A 24,331-nucleotide genomic window follows, 5' to 3' on the forward strand; every position below is an offset into this window, starting at 1 on the left:
TGTAATGAGAAAAAAGAAAAGATATCAACAAATTTTGTTTTTCTTAAAGATAATGGAAAAACAATTTAACAAAGACTCAATGAGACTACGCAGCAGCAGACCATGGCGGCTGGGGCAGCAAAGAAAAAGAATAACAAACTTCAACAAGTAAGGCAAAAAAAAGTAGAACAAACAAAAAATACATCATTCACGTTTTTATACAATTATTACGTTTTGTTTTTCCTTCTGAGTCGTTGTTTTGTTTTTCTTTTATTGGGGGGACTAGACCAATGGTAGCTGGAAGAAGAAGAAAAAAAACAAAGCTTATAGAACACTTGCCATAAAAGTAATTGCAACAAAAACTGTTGATTATGATGACGATGATGATAACAACAACAAACAGGGCCCATTCCTCAGTCATAAAGATGTCCCCTTCACCTAATCACCAAAGTTCAAGAAAAGTTGTTGATTGTTGGTAGCTGCTAGTCTTAGCTCATAACTGTGGTCTGTGTGGCATGCAATCACACTTTGCTTGCTTGCTTGCTTTGCCACTGTACAAGTGGTGTGGATGATGATGAATACCAACAAGACCTGGATAATATCAAGACAAACATTTCCTATCATCGATAGACGACACGACATATGGTTTGTGTTCATATGTGGCAAACGGCTGGGCATCACCACCGCACCAATTGATGATTGATTGTTTGATTTGGAAATTGCAAGTCTGGTAAGAGGAGGTTATTCCTGTTCTCTTTGTCGTGTTGTTGGGGAAAATCAATAAACAAATAATATCTGTTTTCTATAATGCATCAGTTCTGTATTACACATAAGGTGTGGGGTTTTTTTAAGGAGGCCTCCAGTACAGCAGCCACTCCATTTTTATTTTTATGGTACATGGTGTAAATTCTGCCTAGTGTTTGAAGAACCTTATTAATGTCCTAGTTGGCCACAAAAAGGGGAAAAAATCCTACACATTTTTGGAATTTATTTTTGAGGCCTGTTTATTTCTTTCCTCTAACTTATCAGACTGCCTGCTTAGTTGAACTGGAATGATGAACTGAACTGTTTGTTGTTCTTCACCTGCTTGTAATTCTTTGCAGTTATGTGACAGATACATTTTTCGTCACCCTAGTACTACTGGATGGTCTTTGTTTTTGTCTGTTTTTCCTTTATTGCATTACTGCGCAAATATTTGTTTGTTTATTTTGTATTTCTATGTTTTCCTTTCTTTATTCTTTAGTACATAAATATTGGCAAATCGATGATGATATTGTATAACTTTTGGGGTAGTCCATTTTACTCTTTTGCGTTGTCACTATCGAGTCGAATAATGTAATACCCTCAAAAAAGATGGAGGTTTAAACCAAATGTAGAGGTACGAATGTCATAGACCCATAGCGTAAAAAGCTTTATCGTGTGAACGGATAAAATCTATAACCAAAGGGGTCATCTCATTGCGATAAACTGTTGCAAAAAAATTTCAAACCGATCCGAGACATGTCCCTAAACTGCACTTTTACGATTTTGATACCCTCCACCATAGTATGGAGGATTTATTATGTTTGTTTTCCAAAAGGAAAAATCTTGGTTAGGGTAAAATTCTCAGTCGGTTGAGCCATGTACGTCTGTTGTAATCATTCTAGCGTCCGTAATAATTGAGCTAGATCGCTATATATTTTCCATAGGAAAAATTGTCAACATAGGTCCATGTATTGGTATAGCCCCCATATAACGGTAACTCCCGATTTTTGTTATTTTGATGATGTTAGCTACATATTTTGACTGAACTACTTATAACTTGACATTTGAGGTTCCCAGTGGTCACAAAACTTCTCCACCAAAAATTTTCAACATTGGTCCATGTTTTGGTGTAGCCCCCATATAACGGTACCTCCAGATTTTAGGTATTTTTGAGGATTTTATCTTCGTTTTTTGACCGAAATACCTGTAATTTGACTTTTGAGGTTCCCAATGGTCACAAAACTTCTCCACCAAAAAATTTCAACATAGGTTCATGTTTTAGTATAGCCCTCATATAACCGTACCTCCGGTTTCAAGGTATTTTGAGGATTTTGTAATCGTTTTTTGTCCGAACTACCTGTAATTTGACATTTGAGGTTCCTCGTGGTAACAAAACTTCTCCACCAAAAATTATCCACATATGTTCATGTTTTGGTATAGCCCCCATATAACGGTACCTCCGGATTTTAGGTATTTTGAGAATATTATCAGCGTTTTTTTTTTGGCCGAAACACCTGTATTTTGACTTCTGAGGTTCCCAGTGGTCACAAAACTTCTCCAACAAAAATTGTCTACATAGGTCCCCGTTTTGGGGTGGCCCCCATATTTATTTATTTATTTAGAAACAACTTTACATTAATTCAAAGCCATCTGGCCGGTACCTCCGAATTTTATGTAAATATTTTGAGGATTTTATCCTGGTTTTTTGGCCGAACTACCTGTAATGTGACATTTGAGACTCCCAGTGGTCATAAAACTTTTCCAACAAAAGCTGTATACATAGTTTCCCGTTTTGGTATGGCCCCCTATACCGGTACCTCCAGATTTTTGTTATTTTGATGATTTTAGTTGCCTTTTTAGTCCGAATCGGTTGATGATCGGACGGACTGGATTAAATCTACTCCAAATACTCTGAAAAGTATTTCGTCGAAACATACTTGGGGTCCAGAACCGTTATTTCCAAGTGGCACATTTTAGATTGTAGCAACATGTATATATGTATCCTCGTTAATCTAAAGACCGAGGGTATAACTACTAAGGTGTGTTGAGTCGAGTGACGGTCCTTTGCTGCGATAGTGTCTGGGGAGGACGTTTCCACCATGTAATGTTTAGGATGACTCCACGGAGACTACAACGACAGCATATATTTACGCTGACGTTTGGGAAGAATATTCTTGCCCCATGAAAGTGATGAGGAGGCGCAACCTGTTGCAGCTCTTAGGTCAGCGTTGTGACAGTTCTGAATACCAACCAGTAGGCCTATTCTGTAATTTTTTTCGATTGAAAAGTTGTTAAATTTTCTTTTATTTTTGTAACAACTACAAAACAAACAAATACAATTGTTGTAAAATAAACCATGAATAAAGTTGCTAAAAAATTTACAGAATAGACCCCATGGTGCCGCATAGCTTAACACAGACTGACCTATTTATTGCATTATTAGAAATCGACAATCGGCAAATTCCGACCTAAACAAGCTCTTCACTAGGACTTCAGGGATATTGTAGAAGTGATCTGAACTGTTCCACTGTTGACCCCGTAGTCCATGTGGTAAATAGTGTGGAATTGCTGATAGTTTGAGGAGATTGGTGAGAAACTGGTCTCTTAGATGGCTCATGCAGTTGCATCACAATGAGGATAAAATGGAAAAGTAGCTAGGCCAGTGGAGAAGCAGTTTCCCAGTTGTCCAATATCAACATGGATTCCGGATACCTCAAGAGCATTACACGACATATCCACACATTTCAGTCGTGAACTGAAACAGAACAGGCCGTGCTACCGAACAGTCATGATGGTTCTTGACCTATCGAAGGCTTTCGATACCGGCAACCATGCAATGCTATTGGAGAACATAAAAAAGACTTTCCTCCAATACTGCTTGAAACGTTGGATAATATGTGTAAAGCCCAGTCGTGTGTGGAATTCAGAAATAACATGTCTAGGATCCGTACAGAAGAGAAGTTTTACATGGCTGAAATAAATACTCGGGAAATGTCGCCAACATTACACAGAGTGGTATTTTGCGACCGTTAAAAAATTGATGTTGCCTGGCCTGGGAGTCGGACCGCAGATCTTCTGAGTGCAAGTACCATTGCACCACGGTGGTACTTCTCTGCAAGTGGTGTCGTAAGGCACGAAGTTCGGACTCGGCGATAAACAGTAGGTCCCATATAATTAAGCTAATATGAATCGGGGTACACTCATTTATATGACAGAAGTCTTTCTTGTCCCTTTTGGGATGTTTGTGGAGCATTATAAGATCCGTAGAGTGAGGAGCATGAAATATTCGCCACTAACTGCTCACACCACTTGGACGACCTAGATTAGGCTCCCCTTGAACATATTGGTCGATGGTGTGATTACTGATTAGTTCAAGACATTGGGTGTAACGCTTACCCCCTGTTTTTGTAACTATTTTTTGTTCGTTCGCCTATATTCGTAATAATATAGGCATCCATAGCTCAGCCCCTGGATGACATACGGACCTAATTTTTCGTAGACGCGTTTCATATATAGTTAAGAATTCCTCTTTTAAAAATCAGAGCTCTCCATTTGCCCTGAGGCGAGTAAATCGATCTACAAAATTTGACAATTCGTGTGAGAAGAATAAAAACTTTTACAAAAACAGGGGGTTAATAGCATGTTTAAATCGTTCGCGCAAGCCGCAGCTATGCATCGAGATTAGCTGGCAGGCAGCACTTGAGGTACCGAAAATTAAACCTTGTTGACCTTTTGCAAAGCAATAGGCCGGTCTGTGGTAAGCTATGCGGTACCAGCGTGGTATGCAAAATTTGATGCAGCGTTGTGGAAGAATATTCAAACCTGGCAGAATGCCGAATGCAGTGGACCATCTTCATGAGTAGACGAAGATTTTACCAGTAGTATCTGTTTGTTTGCTATCGCCGTGAGCACCCATGCCACTTCTGACCAAATGGACGACTAAAATGAAGTTCGCACTGAACATATAGGTCGACGGTGTCTTGATTCCGACTACTAACAACTCCAAGATATTGGATGTAACGTTCGATAGTATGTTTAAGTCGTTCACGCTAGCCAGGGTTCCCAAGTCGCGGCCTGAAGCTACCTGGTTGACCTTTTACAACGCAATAGTCCGGTCTGTGGTAAGCTATGTGGCGCCAGTAAGTACGCAAATGCTAGCGCCACGCAGTGGAATAGTAATCAAACCTGTCAGAAAGCCGACATGAAAAATGCAACTGTGCGCCTCCTCGGTCTAACTCCATGAAAAGACTAAGATGTTACCGATGCATCAGCACAACAAGATGTGTTATTGCCGTGGGCATTTCTGCCGCCATCTTGTGGAAAGGCTTCCCTTCTCTCTTCATTATCTAGACGGAGAGGTTCAAAGGTACACATGAGAACATAGGTTAACGAGCCTATCAAACATGCATGGATAGAATTCACACTGATGTAGTTCCTCAGCCAGTAAAAAAGCGTGAATGTCATACTTGGACACAACTCCCATCCATCGCTGCCGAAGAAAGCCAGCTGCAAAGCCAAATACGAGTGGTTTTAACCCAATTAAGAAGCGGGCGATGCAGCCGCCACAATTCGTATTGGGTCGCTGTGGACCATTTTCATGAGAAGAAGAAAGAAAAGAAGAAAGAAAGATCCAATCAGACGGTCTTCGAATGCATTCACACTGATGAAGTTGCGCACACTTTTAAAAGATACAGTGTGAATGCCTCGGAGACCACCCCGGTCCATTGCAGCAGAAGAAAACCAGCTGCCAAGGCAAACACGTGTGGTTTTAGGCCAAATAAGATCAGAGGAACCAGAGCCGAATAACTGGAAGATATACGAACGAACATTTTTGCGATGTTACAACAACAACTACGAAGATTCCGTGGTTCCCACGTCAGCGGGTTCTTTGTATCCAATTGACCCTTATCCCAACACTTTTCGACTAGCGGAGAGGCATTTGTGATTAATTTTGAACCTTAGGACTGTTAGGCGTAATGTCAGGTCGAGGGTCAACATCTTTTACGAGGACTATATGACCGTCATATGCAGCATAATATGATGAAGTCATGCCACAGTTTGATATCCCTACGAAATCAATACATGACCATTAATGCGAATGATCCTCTCCGAGCTTTTTGAAGCCAAATGAGATTTTGGTCGATGGGTCAATGTATCAAATGGCCTATGTAACATCCTGGTGGAAAGATCTTGAGAGACTACTGGTTTTAGTAGGAGATTTCGAAAATTGTTCATTTTAGACCTGCTCAGTACGCGAAGATTTCTATTCCCTCGTACAACTTTGGATTAAATGTTACAGCAAACATCCTCGAAGGGAGAGAGGGCGACTTCTCTCATATCAATGAGTGCACCCCGATTCATTTTAGGGGTTATATAGATCTACTTTTGAGTCCGAACGGCGTGTCTTAATACGATACTTGTAGAGATGTAGTATGTTCAAGATGAATGTTCTACATTACACTGAGGGGTGTTTTTGCCAACATTGAAAATGTGATGTTGTTTGACCAGAGACCCCAAACCCGAATATGCAGTGTGCAAGGGGTTGTGCTTACCATTGCAACACGGTGGCACAAAAGACATAGACCTCCCTCATACTACCTTTGCCATTGCTATGATAGGTCTCTGGGTTGCACTTTTACACAAGGAAAACGTGGGCTGTATAGCTTAAATGCTACGATATGTTGTGCATGTCAGGTATATAAAGGCAGGTGAATGCTTTTATTTGTTTTCGTGTAATCGATGCTCCTCTTCTTGTTGCGCTGTTGGTGGTGTTTGTTGCATTTACCATTATCCAAAACCACCCCCCATAGGCGTTGTTCATTTCTGATGTTGCCATTTCACCTTATTTCCCCCCTTGCCAACCTCCACTACTTGACTTCTTCTATCCACAGCCTTGGGCTCATCGTTTATTTACAATCCATAATCAGTCACTCTCTGCTAAAATAAGGCAAGCATGAGGCGGTGAAAGGCGGAAGGCAGCAGCAACAGGGTCGTTGTAATTGAGAATGATAGCTGGGTTGAAATCAATTCCAATGATTTTGATGAGGTTGATGATAATAATGATGATGGGTGGGTAAGTGAGCATTTATGCCGCTACATGTATGTGCGCTCCATTAATTTCCTTTTAGCTGTTAAGTTGTTTTTTTCATTTTGGTCTCATGCATTCATTAAGCCTGTGTGGTATGAGTGCAGGTGTATGTGGGTGTGTATAGTAGTGCATCGGTTGCCACAGTTTTTGTGTGCGGGAGTGTGTGCGTGAACAGCTTTGTTTATATGTATTTGTTTACATTTTATACTTGCCTCGTAATTAATTATGGTTAAACGTTTAATAAACTCCAACCGAGCATCATTAACTTGATTAAATTCTTCATTACCGGTTGTTGTTATTGTTGTTGCTGCTTTTGTAAATAACAGCAACAACAGCAGCGGCAACAAATATGTTTAATTTAATAAAGACTGATAAGATTGGCAGATAATTGATACAAATTAGTATTAGAGAGAGAGAAACAGATAATGATTCGACTTATTGGCATATAAGATATACTCTATAGAAGACCCATAGGTCGTCTCTATATATATCCTTTAAAACGTCTCTATAGATGACATTTATTTCGTCTCTATAGATGACCTTGAAGTCGTCTCTTTAGATGACCTATAGGTCGCCTCTTTAGATGACCTATAGGTCGCCTCTTTAGATGACCTATAGGTCGCCTCTTTAGATGACCTATAGGTCGTCTCTTTAGATGACATATAGGCCGTCTCTTTAGATGACCTATAGGCCGTCTCTAAAGATGACCTATAGGTCATCTCTTTAGTTGACCTATAGGTCGTCTCTTTAGATGACTTATAGGTTGTCTCTAAAGATGACCTATAGGTCGTCTCTAAAGATGACCTATAGGTCGTCTCTAAAGATGACCTATAGGTCGTCTCTAAAGATGACCTATAAGTCGTCTCTATTGGTGCCCTATATGTCGTCGCTATAGATGGCCTATAGGTCATCTCTTTAGATGACCTACAGGTCGTCTCTTTACATCACCTACAGGTCGTCTCTTTACATCACCTATAGGTCGTCTCTTTACTTCACCTATAGGTCGTCTCTTTAGATGACCTATAGGTCGTCTCTTTAGATGACCTATAGGTCGTCTCTTTAGATGACCTATAGGTCGTCTCTTTAGATGACCTATAGTTCGTCTCTTTAGATGACCTATAGGCCGTCTCTTTAGATGACCTATAGTTCGTCTCTTTAGATGACCTATAGGCCGTCTCTTTAGATGACCTATAGGTCGTCTCTAAAGATGACCTATAGGTCGTCTCTAAAGATGACCTATAGGTCGTCTCTAAAGATGACCTATAGGTCGTCTCTAAAGATGACCTATAGGTCGTCTCTAAAGATGACCTATAAGTCGTCTCTATTGGTGCCCTATATGTCGTCGTTATAGATGGCCTATAGGTCATCTCTATAGATGACATTTAGGTCGTGTTCATAGATGCTCTGTAGGTCGTCTCTATAGAAAACCTATAAGGCCCGTCTATAAATGACCTGTAGGTTGTTGTTGTACCAACCCAAATATGTTCGTTCGCATATCTTTTCCGTTATGCATTCCCGATTTCCTTGTGTCCAGATTAAAAAATTGCATCCATAAAGAATCACAAAACAGGCGAGGGCGTTAACTGGGCAGATTTGTTTAACTGTCCAGCGAGTCGTGCGGTGCACATCAGCGTTCTTCTGCTGCGATGGATGAGGGTGGTCTCCAAGTACGACATTCGTATTTCTATCTTTGTGCTGCCTGCGCAATTGCCTCAGCGTAAATGCTACCCAAACTTGTCTGATTGGTTCGTTGATCTAGAGGTTCTCGTTAGTACTTTTGGACGTCTCTCTCTCTAGATCATAAAGATCTCTCCTGGTGTGCTTGGGTGGGGGCAGGGATGCTCACCGCGATAACATCAAATCAGGTACTGCATTGACCACATCTTGTTGGGTTAATGCACGTCTTTTTCTGAAGATGGTCCAATGGTGCCAGGAAGAGGAACCCTGTTGCAGTCCTCAAGGTGGTATTCTGGAAGGTTTAAATATTTTTTGACCTTCTGCTTTGTAAAAGGTCGACAAGGATTCTTTGTCAGCACTTTAAGTGAGGCCGACCATAGACTTGAGAACTTTGGACTTTTTTCTACTTCTGATCTTGTCGCAAATAGCTGTGGCTTGTGCGAACAACTTAAACATGCTATCGAATACCTTGTTGTAATTAGTGGTCGGAATTAGGACACTAATGACCAATATGATTATGGTGAGCCTTGTTTCAGCCGTCCTGTTGGTGATCAGTTTGGCGTTGGACTAAGCATGTTCCTCAGATGAAAGATCAGACTACGTATACATTACGATCTCTATGCTTTCTAGAGGGTGATATCACCCGCCCAGGGGAACTTCCTGCTTTTAGACTTCTTATTTCTGAAATCCACAAACGACTGGCGTCCACAAATGGAGTTGATTATCTAACGTTTCAAACACATCTGGAGAGAAGTCTGGAGAAACAGCTTGGCATGGGTGGCAATAAAGGAGCCCTTCGATAGGTCAGGAGCTACTGTTCGATCCCACGACTTGTTCAGCTTCTAACTCTGGACTGATATGTATGGATATGGTGTGTAATGCTGTTGTGGTGCTGTGCATTTCCTGGACATTGGGCAAATGGAGGAAACAGCTTCTCATGATGGGACAGAGTGGTTCCTTTACGATCTTTTTTGCTACATAAGGGAAATCGGCCTGTTCGATTCAGCTCTCTTCGCAATATTGCGCATCGTAAATTGTGGTGCTACCTCCTCCGATGATAGGGCCCTTATACGGCGTAGCCTATCACTCTCGGGGTGCTCTATAAATTGTCGATTAAAATAACACTCGCACCTCTTCGGATCTGTCACTGACACTTCTTTCCTGGATTCGAGAGTTATTTAACCGTTGTCCACAATTTACTTACTCCTCTACCAATGTTGCATTCCTTCAGGTGATCTAGCCACCAGCCTGTTGACTTCAAGAGAGAGTTGCCTAATTCTTGGATCTTCAGGGTTTGCACTACGAGGCTCATACTGCGCATTTTGCAGTGATATGTAATGGAAAATTCTTTCAGCTCTCCTAGGATATGAGAGAATGTGGGCAGCTCTCTGATGCAGAGATTGGTAAATTCTTTGACCCATTGTCCATTACCTTTTCCATGTTTCAGAAAAGTACGTTGGTCAGAGGTTACGAAGTCGGGTGGTCTTTTAACGGAGACGATGATAGGAATGTGATCTGAGCCAAGTCACCTGATCGGGTGCCCTAATGGAGATGACCTGTAGGTCGTCACTAGAGGTGACGTAATAATGGTTTTCTGGATTTCCGACATAAAGGTTTACAATCTCGTTGACTTTGTTGCGCTGATTGTTACAGTCTCTCTGAGGATGCTCTGAAGTTGTCTCGTATTCCGATGGCGACGACAATAAAGCAGACGACGACCTAGATTGAGACAGACTAGGAGATGTACTGATGCCTCAAGCTGTAACTTAAGTCAGTTTTCGTGATTTGGGGCTCGCAATAGAACAGCCCCTCCAAGGTGCACTAATTCCAAGCATCTCTTTATAGGACGTCTTTCTAGGGATATATAGTTTTTCTTCATAAATTACCTATAATCTCTATCTTTGGATGATTTAAAAGAAATCCCAGTAAATAACTTGTTACTATATCCCAATTTTATATTTTCCTGGAAAATAAAACCTCAGCATTTTTTGCCGAATTCGAAGTAACATTAAGCAAAATACGAATGCCAAACAAAAAATAAAAAACAAATATAATCTTAAATTCGTCAACAATTTATTCATGACCAAATACCAAAAAAAGTAACATTTATCTGACCGAAAAATTATAGCAAATTAGGCCAATTGTTTTGTTTAGTTAGCCACAAAGCAATAAATACGTGACTGCCAAGCTTTAGTCAAACAATGAGTGAGTGACCTTTTGCTGTTGGCATTTTCATCTGTTTGTGTTTATATTAAAAAAAAACATCTTAAATTTTACAAACTTAAATTTGTGTTTTTGGTTGCCTTTCTTTTAAAGACAAAATATTTGAAAAATCTTTCAATGAACTTCATATTTGTTTTATGCTCGTGTGGATGTTGTTTTCCTTCTTCTTCTTCTTCTAATGGCAAATAATCATTAATGCGTATACCAAAGTATAAACAACAATAGGAAGGAACCCTGTTGCAAGGAAGGTAGGTAGCATCAAAGAACAAACAAGCACGAAGACGGGAAAAAATAAACGATCTTAAGGTTGTTGGTTGCTATGTGGGTTGCTGGTTGTGAAAAGGAAAGACGCAAAAAACGAAATATTTTCTGGTGACATTGAGTGATGTAATGTAAACAATCATTACAACCTGAGACACTTACATACTGCTGGCTGGCACACCTGTGGAAACTGCACACCCACACACACTTTAAGTAGTAAAGATGTGCGAAGTTATTTTAAGGTGTAAAGAAAATAAGAGGTAGTTAGTTCGAATTTTGGCAAAACAGTGGGTAGAATGTCCCTATTCTATAGAAAGAAAAACAAACCTACAAATATCCCCGAAGGAACATTGGTGGACTTACTTCCCTCATATCAATGAGTGACGCCCAATTCTGCTATATGGGACCCCTAATGTTATTGCCAGGTACGAATGGCGTGTCAAACTCATCACGATACCGCATATGAAAAGCTTTTCATGGCCGAAATGCTCAGAAAATGGGCTAGCAATTCGTTTAGTGCTTTACCCACGTAAAACGTCTTCTAAATTAACATGAAGTTCTAAGATGGTCAATCCTATGATCTCATTGAGCGACGAATACGACACACGGCAGCTTGTTTTTCGGTACCGGATTAACCCGAAACCATAGTGTTTCAGCCATCGGCTTCCAACTCACCATCAAACCTATGCCCCTACGTAGGTTTCTATGCTACAACAACAACAACTGAACGTGACGGCGGCCGGTTCTATGCACCGGATTGACTCAGAGGAATCTTCGACCGGCGACCGTCATCTCAACAATTTTGCGTTTGTATTCGCGTATTTTTCCACCATGGGAGCGGCAATATACCCCTGAATGCCCGATCCGAGCACTTTTGGTCCAAGCCGAGATTGTCAAGAACACGGGACGATGGATCTGTTCTATTTGCTAGATCCGCATTCACCACAAGCCCAAAGATCGATGAGATATAATGGATGTAGGGAATGGAAATGGTCCTAGCCGTGTCCAGAACTACTGCGATCGCAATTATGTTGCAGCTTGCTACCGCATAACATCACCCAGCTTGTCCCCAATTTCGTGTTCGGAATGCGAGACCCCCCGCGTTGTTCCCAACAACAAACGCACCATCTTACACCACATGCACTTGTTCATCGTCCGGAAATGCATCGTTCCTGCAATTCAACAGCAACGGCCTTCGCAATCATGTCAGCGGAATTGTAGGCTATGTGAGTCGGAGAAACACCATGGTCGCTGTGATCCAAAAAACAAACCACACATTCACTTGAAGCTTGCAACGTTGCAGTGGTTACAACGTTTTGCGGAAAGATCGTAGAACAACCTATCTCGCTTGAACTTGACTCTAGTGACCTATACATGGACTATATGGGGGGTAGCAGTAAAGTGTGGGACTGTCGAGAAAGAGTTGGTTAATGTGTACATACCGGTGATGAATAGTTGGTTTCTGCATTAAATGCTTTTAGAGACCAATAACCGGCGGGTGCTAGGCGACTTCAATGAGCCTCATAAGCTTGGCATTTCGTCCTAGGAAATAATCAGAGAGGTACAGCTAATTCATAGCTCCACATTTTCCACGTAGAACGAAGGCGCTGTTACGAGGATAAGAGCAGATTGCCACAGCTCGTTAATCATCACTATTGTGGCACCTGGTCTAATAAACGACGTGTCCTGGCAACCCCCCATTTCGCTTGGCGTAGACCTCTTTACTACTTTAGTCTTCGTTAACAGACCACCTTCTAATCAATGGAAAAACTGATTGGCAGAGAATCTATATCAATCACTGTTTCAGAGAGCTGTCCATTCCTTAGATTCGCTGGTATGTAGCTGGACAAATGCCTAAACTAGACCAAAGCAGAGGCGACGAGACTAACATATAAGTTTCAGCTTTAATGAAGACCCAAGAATTAGGGAACTTATTCTCGAAGACAAAAGCCTAATAGACGAAGACCTTTTGAGGTCTACACAGAAGACATTTTGAGGTCTTCCTTAGTACACAGAACTGTCTTCTCTAGTATACAGATGAACTTTTAAGGTATTTTCTAGTAAATAGAAGATCTTTGGAGGTCTTCCCTAGTAGACAGAAGACTTTTTTAGGTCTTCCGTAGTTGACAGAAGACCTTTTAAGGTATTGCCTAGTACACAGAACGGCCTTTGAGGTCTTCCCTAGTATACCGAAGAGTTTTTGATGTCTTCCCTAGTAGACAAAATACCATTTGAGGTCTTCCCTAGTATGCCGAATACGTTTTAAGTTCTTCTATAGTAGAGAGAAGACCTTTTAAGATCTTCCGTAGTAGACAGAAGACCTTTTGAGGTATTCTTTAGTAAACGGAAGTCCTTTTAAGATCTTCTACCTATGAAGGTATACTTTAGCATGCAGAAGACCTTCTAAGGTCTCCTTTAGTACACAGAAGATCTTTTGAGGTCTTCCTTAGTATAGAGAAGACCTTTGGAGGTCATCCCTAGTAGACTGAAGACGTTTTTAGGTCTTTCGTAGTTGACAGAAGACCTTTTGATGTCTTCCTTAGCATACTGAAGACTTTTGGAGGTCTTCTCTAGTAGACAGAAGACCTTTTGAGGTATTATCTAGTAGACATAAGACCTTTTAAGGTATTTTCTAATAAATAGAAGACCTTTGGAGGTCTTTCCTGGTAGACGAAGACGTTTTTAGGTCTTCCGTAGTTTACCGAAGGCTTTTTAAGGTCTTCTTTAGTACACAGCAGACCTTTTGAGGTCTTCCTTAGTATATAGAAGACCTTTTGAGGTATTACATAGAAGACAGAAGACCTTTCGAGGTCTTCTCTAGTAGACAGAAGACCTTTTAAGGTCTTCTCTAGTAAATAGAAGATCTTTGGAGGTTTTCCCTAATAGACAGAAGACGTTTTTAGGTCTTCCGTAGTTGGAAGAAGACCTTTTGAGGACTTGCCTAGTACACAGAAGACCTTTTGAAGTCTTCTCTAGTAGTCTTCTCTAGTAGACATTTTAAGGTCTTCTCTAATAGATAGAAAACTTTTGGAGGTCTTCCCTAGTAGACAGAAGACGTTTTTAGGTCTTTCGTAGTTGACAGAAGACCTTTTGAGGTCTTCTTTAGTACACAGTAGACCTTTTGAGGTCTTCCCATTATACAGAAGACCTTTTGTGGTATTACCTAGAAGACAGAAGACCTTTTGAGGTCTTTTCTAGTAGACAGAAGAGGTTTTTCGGTCTTTCGTAGTTGACAGAAGACCTTTTGAGGTCTTCTTTAGTACATAGAACGGCCTTTTAGGTCTTCTCTAGTATACCAAAGTGTTTTTGATGTCTTCCCTAGTAGACAAAAGACCTTTTGAGGTCTTTCCTAGTATGCCGAGGACCTTTTAAGTTCCTCTATAGTAGAGAGAAGACCTTTTAAGGTCTTCCTAGTAGACAGAAGATCTTTTGAGGTATTCTTTAGTAAACGGTAGACCTTTCAGGTCTTATATAGAAGACAAAATACCTATAGTTAGACAGAAGACTTTTGAGGTCTTCTGTAGTAGACAGAAGGCCTTTTAAGGTCTTCTTTAATACACAGAAGACCTTTTGAGGTCTTCTTTAGTACACAGAACGGCTTTTGTGGTCTTCTCTGTTACACCGAAGAGTTTTTGATGTCTTCCCTAGTAGACAAAGGACCTTTTGTGGTTTTCCCTAGTATGCCGAATACCTTTTAAGTTCTTCTATAGTAGAAAGAACACCTTTTGAGGTAGTCTTTAGTAAACGGAAGACCTTTTAAGGTCTTCTATAGTAGACAGTAGGCCTTTTAAGGTATACTCTAGCATGCAGAAAACTTTCTTAGGTCTTCTTTAGACACATACGACCTTTTGTGGACTTCTTTAATACCCAGAAGACCCTTTGTTGCCTTCTTTTTACATAGAAGACCTTTTGAGGTCTTCCCTAGCAGACAGAAGTTTTTATGAAGTCTCCCCTAGTAGAAGTAAGATATTTTAAAGTCTTCTATAGTAGACAGAATAACTTTAAAGGTCTCCTCTAATAGACAGAAAACCTTTTAAGGTCTTATCTAGTAGATGGAAGACCTTCTAAGATTTTCTTTAGTACACAGAATACCTTTTGAGGCTTCCCTAGTTAACATAAGACTTTTTAAGTTTTTCTCTAGTAAACATAACACCCTTTAAGGTCTTCTCTAGTAGACATAATACCTTTTAAGGTATTCTTTATTGGACAGAACTCCTTTTAAGTTCTTCTACAGTAGACAGAAGACCTTTTAAGGTATTCTATAGTAAACAGTGGACCTTTTAAGGCTTACTCTAGCATGCAGAAGACCTTCAAATGTCTTCTTTAGTACAACATAAGACCTTTGTGGCCTTCTTTTTACAAAGTAAACCTCTTGAGGTCTACCCTAGCAGACAGAAGACCTTATGAGGTCTCCCCTAGTTGAACGAAGATATTTTGAGGTCTTCTATAGTAGAAAGAAGAACTTTAAAGGTCTCTTTTAGTAGATAGCAAACTTTTTAAGGTCTCATCTAGTAGATGGAAGACCTTTTAAGGTCTTCTTTAGTTCACAGAAGACCTTTTGAGACTTCCATAGTTAATATAAGACTTTTTTATTATTAAGTTCTTCTCTAGTAGACATAACGCCTTTTAAGGTTTTATCTAGTAGGCAGAAGACCTTTTAAGGTCTTCTTTAATGGGCAGAAGACCTTTTAAGGTCTTCTACAGTAGACAGAAGACCTTTTAAGGTCTTCTTTAGTAGACCGAAGACCTTTTAAGGTCTTCTTTAGTAGACAGAAGACCTTTTAAGGCCTTCTCTAGTAGACAGAAAACCTTTTAAAGCCTTTCCTAGCAGAAGGCCTTTTGAGGTCTTTCCTAGTAGACAAAAGACCCTTTAAGGTTTTCTATAGCAGGCAGAATAGCTTTTAAAGTATTCTAATTCATTCTCTAGTGCACAGACGGCCTTTTAAGCTGGAAGTTTCTTAAACTCCTTTTGTCACAATTATCGCATGAGTGGTCAACTTTTTTTAATGGATTTTTGTTAAAGAAAGATTGCAAAAGCATCCGTTACCTGCTACCATCGATAAGTTGTACTCCCATTTTCTTTCGAGCCTTTTTTTAACCAATGTACTATTCTCCGGTTGGCGCGACGTGCTTAGGTCGTCGAATAAACATTTCATCTTAACCATAGCGGAGCATATATTTATGAGTTTCAATTATTCATTCATTTCATACATTTCGTCGTCAGTGGTCTAGTGAGCACGTCACAACAAATTTTCGCCATAAACGTTTAGGCTATTTAAACATTTAATTATTGTCATCGTGGCTGCTTCATTGTTTGTTCTCGCTACGCTGCCATCGCCACCATCACACTTAGTGAGCTCTATCTAGCTTTGAGTGTCAGTTGGTGTTGTCGTTGAAACTTGAGTAAGATTATGACCAGAAATGGAAATGAAATATGTTGGGCGTTTGTCGTCGGTCGTCGCCACTTGGCAAACAGGCTGGGTCAATTTATTTGATGTGGCCTTTATTTATGCAATGTGTTTTTTTTTTGGTAAATTCATCATAAAACGTGATCATTTTGAACGCACACACAGAGACAGAAAAACAAATCCCAATGGCCATTATGACAGGTGGGAGTTAGGGTGTTGTTATCTTAGGAAATAAAAGCTATGTATTAAAATGAATCGCTCCTTTTTAGAAACATTTGTCATAGATAAACTTCTTTGTAGAAAATCATGCTTTTTTATTATGTTTTTTTTTTAACATTATTTGGACTATATTTCTTCCTATTGTGTTTGCTAAAAAGCCTACGAGGTGCCTTGTGAAGTAGGGTGGATTTTTAAATAAATTATTGCCATATCATCCAAATGTTCACGGTGTATTTCTAGTTAAGCAAGTCTCCACAATTTCTGAATCTAACTGAGAAATCCATTTTCTCTCAGAACATTGTTAGCATTTCATTCTAAACTTTGTTATATTGTTAACAATTCTAGGGATTATTGTTTTGTGTGGGTGGCGTGCATGTGTGTGTTTTTTCTTCAAAAACATATCATATTACAAATTGCAGTTACCACGATTCCTCCTTTATGCTAATTTAATTTCCATGTTATTCACCGATTTTCTGCAAACGAAAAAAAAAGAATTTCAAACGTAAAAGATTTACCACAACGACGCAATAAAGAAAAGAATTGAAAACAAAAACACACCAAACATCTGCGTATTACACTGTTCTTGTTAAATGCCCATTTCATTACTCATACGCCATTTTTAGAATGCATGTGTTTATTCACATTTACCCTTTGATTTCTTTATTGATTTTCGCCTTTTAACCTAACTACCCATTGGAATACCACACCGGAGAGAAAGAGAGAGTGTGTGTGTGTGGAGACAATCGCTTCTATCTTGACTTGTTGCAAAATAACAATGTGATAATGTGATTTTATTTCAAAGATATTTTTTTCTGTTTTGTTTTTTTTACTGATAACAATCTATTGTTGTATTAATTATTTTTGTCGTTGTTGTTATTGATTATTATTCCCTAAGTTTCTCTGTGAGCTCATCACTTAACTCCTCTCATTAGCAATATGATGAGAAAAATATTATGTCGTTTTTTTAACAAAATAATTTAAGCTTTGCCAGCAGGTAGACCTTGTTTACATGCAATGGGATTTTCCCTCTCTTTTGCTTTGTCGCTGACAACCACCCACACACTGTTCTCTGGTTATACTCTACACATCTCTGTAGTACTTGCTTGGTAACGAATGTTACGGACCCAATTTTTCATAGCGACTGATTTCCTCTATATGAATATTGTGAAATTTTACAATATGGTGTATGATGATGGGATATTAGGGATAATTATTTTCTATTGAAAAGTTTTTCTTAAGAAAAGTTTACCCTTTAGAAAATTTCAAGGAGGATGCATTTTTCTTTAGAAAGTTCAGCGGGAAGAAATTTTCTTTGGAAAAGTTCATTAGTGATAAATTTTTCATTAGAAAAACTCATCGATTGTGAATTGCCTTTCGTTCTTTAGAAAAGTTCATCGGGGACGAATTTTTCTTTAGAAAAGTTCATTTTTCTTTAAAAATGTCAATCCGCGATGTATTTTTTAAAGTTCATCAAATTTTCATGAATTTTTTTAAAGGTCATCTGGAATGAATTTTTCTTTCGAAGAAATTAGAATATTTTATCAGTGATAACTTTTTCTTTAGAATAGTTTATCCGGTAAACATTTTGCTTTAGAAAAGTTCATCCGGATTTTTCTTTAGAAAAGTTCATCCGGGATGGATTATTCTTTAGAAAAATTCATCTGGGATGGATTTTTCTTTAGAAATGTTCATCCGGGATGGATTTTTCTTTAGAAAAGTTCATCCGGGATGGATTTTTCTTTAGAAAAGTTCATCCGGGATGGATTTTTCTTTAGAAAAGTTCATCCGGGATGGATTTTTCTTTAGAAAAGTTCATCCGGGATGGATTTTTCTTTAGAAAAGTTCATCCGGGATGGATTTTTCTTTAGAAAAGTTCATCCGGGATGGATTTTTCTTTAGAAAAGTTCATCCGGGATGGATTTTTCTTTAGAACAGTTCATCCGGGATGGATTTTTCTTTAGAAAAGTTCATCCGGGATGGATTTTTCTTTAGAAAAGTTCATCCGGGATGGATTTTTCTTTAGAAAAGTTCATCCGGGATGGATTTTTCTTTAGAAAAGTTCATCCGGGATGGATTTTTCTTTAGAAAAGTTCATCCGGGATGGATTTTTCTTAAGAAAAGTTCATCCGGGATGGATTTTTCTTAAGAAAAGTTCATCCGGGTTGGATTTTTCTTTAGAAAGCTTCATCCGGGATGGATTTTTCTTTAGAAATGTTCATGCGGGATGGATTTTTCTTTAGAAAAGTTAATCTGGAATGGATGGATTTTTCTTTAGAAAAGTTCATCCGGGATAGATTTTTCTTTAGAAAAGTTCATCCGGGATGGATTTTTCTTTTAAAAAAGTTAATATGGGATGAAATTTCTTTAGAAAAGTTCATCCGTGATGTATTTTGCTTTAGAAAAGTTCATCCGGGACGAATTTTACTTTAGAAAAGTTCATCCGGGATGAATTTTGCTTTATAAAAGTTTATCCGGGATGAATTTTTCTTTAGAAAAGTTAATTCGGGATGAATTTTGCTTCAGAAAAGTTCATGCGGATGAATTTTGCTTCAGAAAAGTTCATCCGGGATGACTTTTTCTTGCGAAAAGTTCATTGTGGCTGAATTTTTTGTAGAAAAGTTCTTCGGGAATGTATTTTTCTTTCGAAAAGTTCATCGGGAATGAACTTTTCTTTTTCATTTGATATAATTTTTGCTGTAATTTGATAGTGGTCTAGCCATAAGAAACAATAGGGTGTATTATTGCCAACTTGGACCGACTTTGGCCCTTTTCTTTTATTTGTTTTGGTTATGCATTTCCCCTGCTTTTCTAAAATAGAATTTTCGAGGGAAGTCGTATCGTGTTGTGAGAGGAGGTGTATTGTTCTGTTTTTGTTTGTTATCAGTTGCGCTTTTTATTTATAATGAGCATGGATGTATGCCTAGCACAGGTGTATATGTGTGTGATCCTATGTTAGCGTGTTTGTGTTTTTTGAAACAAGTGCTTTCTCGTTGGGTCTTTTCTCGTGGGTTATTGTTGTTTTGAGTACTCATGGGTAATGAGTACTAAATTAACACTTTTATTTCTCCATAGCCGTAATATTTTGTTGTTGTTGTCATAAAGAGGCCTTTTGTTGTTTGGCCAAGTGCTTGCTGTTGCTCTGCATACATATAGTAATTTTTTATTGCATTTCTGATGTTAGCAAGCAATTGGTGTGTGTATTTGTGTTCTTTGCTATATTTTTTTAGGGTTTCTTCTCACCTCTCCGCGCCAGGTAATGTTATTGGTGGCAGGGGTATGATGTGATTCACTTTTAACATTTTTATTCAATTGCCGTACTTTAGTTAAATTTTTGTTGTCCAAGCAATAACGATTCTCTTTTGTGCGGTTGACTCTTTTAAAAATAATTTAGTTTTTTGTTGTTTTGTTTTGCATTACTTCATTTTATAAATAACTGAAGAAAAATAAACATAAAAAAGTAAAAAACACACACATGATAAACAAATTCCTAATGCAAAAAAGAAATGCGTTTTCATGATGATGTTATTCATAAATCGCTGATGGGTTTGATTGAGGAATAAAATATGCCACTGAAATAATTAACAGTGTTAGTGCTTTATAAACAATATTGAATCAATATTTGTTTTATGATAACAAAATAAAATTGAAAAAAGGCTGATGGAATGTAAATGGATTACTGAGGTCATAAAGTCACAATCGAAGAAAATTAAACTGTAAAAAATTTCTCATCCGTGAAGGAACAGTATTGGAAAACCCCCAAAAAATTAAAACAAAATTGTGACAGTAAAAAATTGAAAATGTTTTCATAAAAATTAAAATATAAACATGCCTAAATAAATTTAAATTAATTTTAAATATATTAAAAACCATCGAAGACTGTTCAACATGTTACTGAAATTGAGATGAATATTTATTTTTAATAATAAAGTTACATTTGTTGATGTGTCCCACTTATGCTAAAATACATGTGTTAAAGAATTAATTAATAATATATTTTCCATGAACAATCACCAAAATACTGTGCAATACAATTCTATAAGGAGATGAACATTTGCGTTAGAAAACTAATTTATCACAGATTTTTTTTAATTTTAATCAAATTTGTAGGAGACCGTCTTTCTCATTTATAAATCTTCGAAATATTGTTCAATATAACATAAATTGAAATAAATACTTGTTTTTTTAATATGTTTGCCATTGCTGCAGTGTCTAGTGTAAAAATATCTGTGCTTAAAAACTTTAATTTTATTTTAAATACGTTTTCCATGGACAATCATCAAAACACTGTGCAACACAATTTAACAAGCCTAAATATACAATCCCACGGCAGCGGGTTCATTCGTACCTGATTGACCCGAAGCCATAGTGGTTCGGCCAGCGGCTGCCAACCCAACATCAAATCTATGCTTCTACATAGGTTTCTATGCTACTAGGAAAACAACACGGATAAATAACTTCATAAAAAAAATGAATTTATTAATTACAACAGTTATTTGCTTGGGCATCGTAATTAAATCAGCATACTGTTTTTTTAATTTCATCAAAATACTGTTGTGACATTTTACACCATCGGATATTCCTGAGCACAATATATAACGTAATAAATCTGTCACGAATAGTTTTACCCAATCTAAAAGGAGTAGTGTATCATTTTATCACAAATACAAATCTTTATTTCAAATCCGAAAAAAATCATGTTTCTTTGAAAAAGTTTATTTGCTCTTCAAAATACGTTATCCTCAATAATTTTTTTCTATCGACAAGTTTGTCCGGAATGATTTTTTTCTTTACCAATATATCTCCGGTGTTCGTTCGTTTCCTTTAGAAAAGCTCATTACGCATGACTTTTACCTTAAAAAAAATTCATCCGAAATGAATTCCTAAAGAAAAATTCATCCCGCATGAACTTTTCTGCAGAATAATTCATATCGGATGAACTCCTAAAGAAGAATTCTTCTGGAAGAACCTTACTAAAGAACAATTCATACCGGATGTACGTTTTATCCTGGACGAACTTTTCTAAAGAAAAATTTCTTAATGAACTTTTCTAAAGAAAACTTCGTCCCGGAAATAAAGAAAAATTCATTCCGCATGAACTTTTCTAAAGAAAAATTTATTTCGCTTGAATTTTTTTGAAAGAATTAATTCGGAATGGAATTCTTTAATGAAAAATTCATTCTCGATAATCTTTTCTGGAGAAAGAAGAAGAAAAAATCACACTTCCTTAAAATTCATGAACTTATCTAAAGCATAATTTATCCCGGACGAACTATTCTAAAGAAAATTATTATTCTGGATCCACTTTTCTAAATAAAATTCATCCTGGATAAACTTTTCTAAAAAATTCATCCTGGATAAACTTTTCTAAAGAAAAATGCATCCTGGATGAACATTTCTAAAAAATTCATCCCAGAATAATTTTCTAAAGGAAAATTTGTCCCAGATTAATTTTCTAAAGGAAAATTCGTCTTGGATAAACTTTTTTAAAGAAAAGTGCATCCCGGATGAACTTTTCTAAAGGAAAAGGCATCCCTGATAAACTTCCAATAAACTATTAATCATGGATGAACTGTTCTAAAGAAAAACTCATCCCGGATGAACTCTTCTAAAGAAAAACTCATCCCGGACGAACTGTTCTGAAGAAAAATTCATCCTGGATGAACTGTTCTAAAGAAAAATTCATCCCGGAGGAACTGTTCTAAAGAAAAATTCATCCCGGAGGAACTGTTCTAAAGAAAAATTCATCCTGGATGAACTGCTCTACAGAAAAATTCATCCTGGAGGAACTGTTCTAAAGAAAAATTCATCCCGGTTGAACTGTTCTAAAGAAAACTTCATCCTGGATGAACTTTTCTAAAGAATAATTCATCGTGGATGAACTTTTCTAAAGAATAATTCATCGTGGATGAACTTTTCTAAAGAATAATTCATCGTGGATGAACTTTTCTAAACAAAAATATATAAGAGTCTTTTCTAAAGAAAAACTGATCCTGGATAAACTTTTCTAAAGAAAATTCATCCTGGATAAACTTTTCTGAAGAAAAATTCATTCTGGATAAACTTTTCTAAAGAAAAATGTATCCTGAATGAACATTTCTAAAAAATTCAACCCAGATTAATTTTCTAAAGGAAAATTCGTCCCAGATTAATTTTCTTAATGAAAATTCGTCTTGGATAAACTTTTCTAAAGAAAAGTGCATCCCGGATGAACTTTTCTAAAGGAAAAAGCATCCCTGATAAACTTCCAATAAACTATTCATCATGGATGAAATGTTCTCAAGAAAAATTCTTCCGGATGAACTGTTCTAAAGAAAAACTCATCCCGGATGAACTGTTCTGAAGAAAAATTCATCCCGGATGAACTGTTCTGAAGAAAAATTCATCCCGGTTGAACTGTTCTAAAGAAAAATTCATCCCGGAGGAACTGTTCTAAAGAAAAATTCATCCTGGATGAACTGCTCTACAGAAAAATTCATCCCGGAGGAACTGTTCTAAAGAAAAATTCATCCTGGATGAACTGCTCTACAGAAAAATTCATCCCGGAGGAACTGCTCTAAAGAAAAATTCATCCTGGATGAACTGCTCTACAGAAAAATTCATCCCGGAGGAACTGTTCTAAAGAAAAAGTCATCCCGGTTGAACTGTTCTAAAGAAAAATTCATCCTGGATGAACTTTTCTAAAGAATAATTCATCGTGGATGAACTTTTCTAAACAAAAATATATAAGAGTCTTTTCTATAGAAAAACTGATCCTGGATAAACTTTTCTAAAGAAAATTCATCCTGGATAAACTTTTCTAAAGAAAAAGTCATTCGGATAAACTTTTCTGAAGAAAAATTCATTCTGGATGAACATTTCAAAAAGTTCATCCCAGATTAATTTTCTAAAGGAAAATTCGTCCCAGATTAATTTTCTTAATGAAAATTCGTCTTGGATAAACTTTTCTAAAGAAAAGTGCATCCCGGATGAACTTTTCTAAAGGAAAAAGCATCCCTGATAAACTTCCAATAAACTATTCATCATGGATGAAATGTTCTCAAGAAAAATTCATCCCGGATGAACTGTTCTAAAGAAAAACTCATCCCGGATGAACTATTCTAAAGAAAAATTCATCCCGGATGAACTGTTCTGAAGAAAAATCCATCCCGGATGAACTGTTCTAAAGAAAAACTCATCCCGGATGAACTGTTCTAAAGAAAATTTCATCCTGGATGAACTGCCCCAAAGAAAAATTAATCCCGGATGAACTGTTCTAAAGAAAATTTCATCCTGGATAAACTGGCCCAAAGAAAAATTCATCCCGGATGAACTGTTCTAAAGAAAAAATCATCCCGGATGAACTGTTCTATAGAAAAATTCATCCCGATTGAACTGTTCTAAAGAAAAATGTATCCCGGATGAACTGTTCTAAAGAAAATTTCATCCCGGAAGAACTGTTCTAAAAAAATCATCTTGGTCGAGCTGCCCTAAAAAGAAATAGATGAGGGATGAACTGTTCTAAAGAAAAAAATTCGTCGCATATGAACTGTTCTAAAGAAGGATTCGTCCCGGATAAAGTATTCTGAGGAAAAATTCATTTTATCCCGCATGCACTTTTCCAAAAAAAAAACCGGATTACCTTTTCTGAAGATAAACTGTTCTAAACAAAAAAATCATCCAGGATAAACTATTACAAAAAACAAACTATTATAAAAAAATCATCCCGGATGAACTGTTTTAAAGAAAACTTCGT

The 24,331-nt window shown here is 37.5% G+C and overlaps 1 protein-coding gene across 42 annotated transcripts in view; it reads left to right on the forward strand.

Moving 5' to 3' along the window:
* Positions 1-24,331, forward strand: part of LOC141388847 (protein lap4-like) — a 667,534-nt gene that overhangs the window by 268,947 nt on the left and 374,256 nt on the right. For 9 of the 42 annotated variants that reach the window (XM_073959286.1, XM_073959303.1, XM_073959290.1 and 6 more), the window contains exon 1: positions 19,921-20,185. The exons of 25 other annotated variants lie outside the window; for them this stretch is intronic. The gene's annotated coding sequence lies outside the window, so the exon portion shown is untranslated. Of the gene's footprint in view, positions 1-19,915; positions 20,264-24,331 lie in introns of those variants that run through there. 8 more of the 42 variants (XM_073959289.1, XM_073959297.1, XM_073959300.1 and 5 more) reach the window with 4 other exon arrangements.

This window comes from Musca autumnalis, unplaced genomic scaffold, assembly GCF_047663935.1.
Source record: "Musca autumnalis isolate F117 unplaced genomic scaffold, ASM4766393v1 scaffold_1, whole genome shotgun sequence".
NCBI lineage: Eukaryota > Metazoa > Arthropoda > Insecta > Diptera > Muscidae > Musca > Musca autumnalis.